The sequence below is a fragment of the Lactuca serriola genome, chromosome 5 (genome assembly GCF_051521515.1).
Source record: "Lactuca serriola cultivar US96UC23 chromosome 5, Lser_US96UC23_V15, whole genome shotgun sequence".
Lineage (NCBI taxonomy): Eukaryota > Viridiplantae > Streptophyta > Magnoliopsida > Asterales > Asteraceae > Lactuca > Lactuca serriola.
Window position 1 is genome coordinate 325,331,131 of NC_136412.1, and position 3,592 is coordinate 325,334,722.

The window sequence follows — 3,592 nt, forward strand, 5'->3', positions numbered from 1 at the left end:
TTTCTGTGAGTTCCTCTTCCTGGTTTGTGTGTTTTCTTAATTGAGAAAGCTAGATCGAAAACAATGGAGCAGTATGAAATACTGAAGGAAATTGGGAGTGGATCATATGGGGTTGTCTGGGGAGCATGGGATGAACACACAGATGAAGTGTTTGCCATCAAGAAACTGAAAATGAGGTGCAACTCGGCCAAAGAATACATCAACCTGACAGAAGTCAAGGCACTGCGCAAGATGAATCATCCAAACATCATAAAGCTCAAGGAAATCATCAAAGAAGACGACAGTTTGTACTTGGTGTTGGAATACATGGAATGCAGTCTGTGCGAGCGTATGACATGCAGGAAGAAGCCTTTTTCAGAGGACGAGATCAGAGACTTGTGCTTCCAAATCTTTCAAGGTCTGGCATACATGCACGACAACGGCTACTTTCATCGTGACCTCAAACCGGAGAACCTTCTTGTTTCCAAGGATGTAATAAAGATTGCTGATCTTGGTCTAGCTCATGAGATGAATGGCAAACCGGCCACTGATAATATTGGGTCCCGCTGGTATAGTGCCCCTGAAGTTCTTCTTGGGCAAGAATACGATTCTTCAGTTGATATGTGGGCAATGGGTGCAATCATGGCAGAACTATTTACACGCCGCCCACTGTTTCCTGGTAAAAATGACGGAGATCAAATGTATAAAATCTGCAGTGTGATCGGCAGTCCAACAGAAACCACATTCAGCATCGTAAATAGCAACTATCTTGTATTCCCACAGCTTCCTGGTGTCCAACTTTCTTCGCTGTTACCATCAGCAAGCCTGGAAGCACTCGATCTGATTGCCACGCTTCTTTCATGGAATCCATCCGCGAGGCCGACAGCTATGGAGGCACTTGAGCATCCTTTCTTCTATACCTGTTACAAAGTTCCTCCACCCCGACCCATACCTCTGGTATTCAAAAGTTGTGCATTTTGTTATCAAAGGGAGGAGGATCCAACCAAACAACTGATTCGTCTGCTCCCAGAAAATCCATTTTATGAAACAGTACTAGATCCTTCAGAAAACATGATTCGTCTGCTCCCAGAAAATCCACTTTATGGTTCCGAAGCGGTAGATCCCTCTGAAAACTTTAGGCCTCTGCTCCCACAAAATATGTTTGATGGTTCCGAAAAAGAAGACCCCTCAGAAAACATGGTCTCTCTGCTCCCAGAAAACTCATTACCTGGTTCAAAGAATTGCGGATTGTTAAGCAAAATGGAGATGAAGTGGGATTGTCGAATCTGAAAACAAGAACAAAGAATTGCACAATTGGTTTGGAAAGTGATCCAGTGCACATTGACGAGCTGGAGATAGCATACATTGATAAGTTGGAGAAGAACAAGAGGGGTACCGGAAAGAGACTCAACTTCAAGAGGATCAAAGGAAAGAGGCTCAACAAACAGACATAACTCTTGACGGACGGATCTAACTTCAAACCGCCTCCACTGCCCAAATTCCGTTGTTTTGGACTCCAATATTGTCTCTTCCTCAAAATTTAGTTTGTTTCGGGTTTTAGAACTATTATTTTTTTATTGAAAATCAACTTGTTTCCGTCAATCATCATGTGAATGCTTAGCAAATTAATTTCGTAATTAGTGTGTCAATTTTAGTTTTTAGATAATTGGCAAAATATACCTCTGGAATTTAATATGAACCTATATAAAAGATGGAATGTAACCTTGGGATTTAATATGAACTTCCTTAATTTGAAAATTCTAAAACAGTTACAGTATTTGTGCTTCCCTTTTGGTGACATCAAGAAAGGGATGTAACTGATGCATCAATTTGCTCCTAGAACCAGAAAATTCAGTTTACTAATTTATAAGTCAGAAGCATGCATACTAATGTTTATTCGATATTAAAGATGCATGGTTGATAGTTTTATTGTATTTATATAAAAATTTCATGTTGAAAGCTTTAAAGTATTTTTAAAATTTCATTGAACGACTATAGTCATTTTCCAAAAAACTAAACTAAAATAAAAAATCTCTCTTGTGTTCCGTTATTGCACTTGGTTAACGTCTGAATTATATATATATATATATATATATATATATATATATATATATATATATATATATATATATACAAACACACTAGTCGTTACCCGCGCAAAACGGCGGTGACGCATAGTTTCTTTTGGCGAATAAATATTTTTCGGCGATTAGATTCCTTTTCGAAGTGATGACCAGTTACTTTTTCGCTGTATTGACTAATTTCCTTTTGTTGAATAACTTTATTTATGTGAATAATGTACTTACGGAAAATTTCTTTTCTAAAATAACACAAAATTAAATGCATAGACAAATATCACCTACGATTATCTAGTTCTATTTGCGGTCTGTGCTAACTCAAATGATCAAAGTAGATGAGAGTGAACCTGAAGGACTTCTAGTTGATTCATTTCATGAATACTACCACTTTGAATGTTATAATTCATATTATTTTGAAGTGGAGGTTTATTTTTTTGTGTAACTTGTAATTTAAACTATGCTTGTTTTCATGTATTTTTTATTTCAAACTACGTTAATTGGTTTATGTATTGTAAATATTTTCTAACCTTATGATGGTCTATGTATTGCTAATATTCGCTTGAAGGAATGTTTTGAAGATTATAATTCCTATTGTTTCAATTTTGATGCTAATGGATTTATTGTAAGCGGAAAAAAATGAGATGTTATTACATATTTCATTCAACAAGCTATAGAAATACAAAAAATATTTTAGTTATTTTAGTTAACTTTGATGACTATTTAATAGTTTCTTTAAACACATAGGTATTAATTAGATTATGAATATCTATATGAAACAGAAAATAAACTTCGACTCTAAATTATAAAAGAAAAATATATTAGTATTTTTTGAACTAAATCTAATTTTCTTTAGTTAAAGATTTTGAGCTTATTTTAACTCGTTTGAAAAAGAAAAAATCGTTTGTTCTTTTATTATTATTTAAAGTGTCTATATTCATAAGGATAAAGCTTTACATAGACAAAAGAGTGGAACCACATGTCACAGTTGATCTTTTATTGACAGAATATATAATATGCAACAATACTTGCATGATCTTTTGTACATGTTCACGTTCATGTGTATCAAGAAACTAACAATCAAGAAACTAACCTTGAACAACAAACATGTATCTCTCAAACTCACAACCTAATGATCACATAGACTTACTTCCAACAGTTGGTGGAAAACACAATCTCCAATGCAATCACAACACGGAGTCTACTAAAAAGATTTCCCAGATAAACTGAAAGGTAAAAAACACAAGTTAAGGATTTTGCTTCATCAAACTATAATTTTTAATCGTTTGCAAGGATTTGACATTATTAAAAGAAAAAGATATCGGATTCAAAAAAATATCAAGTGAACTTTCGTCCAAGTGAGGCTTCAAGTGTCTCCTTTGAATTCCACATCAACATTTCAGAAAATTTCAACACCTTTGTCATCTTTCACCTTTGCCCTGAGGGAATAAAAAAGAAATATAGAAACAGCAAGAAAGCAAAAGTATAGATGTGAGAAAACAAGAAAAATTAGATCCTAGACCATTTTGAGACAAAAT

General features: G+C 34.5%; 1 pseudogene; it reads left to right on the forward strand.

Moving 5' to 3' along the window:
* On the forward strand, nt 1-1,269 carry LOC145050932 (cyclin-dependent kinase F-4 pseudogene; annotated as a pseudogene).
* Nucleotides 1,270-3,592: the final 2,323 nt, after the last annotated feature.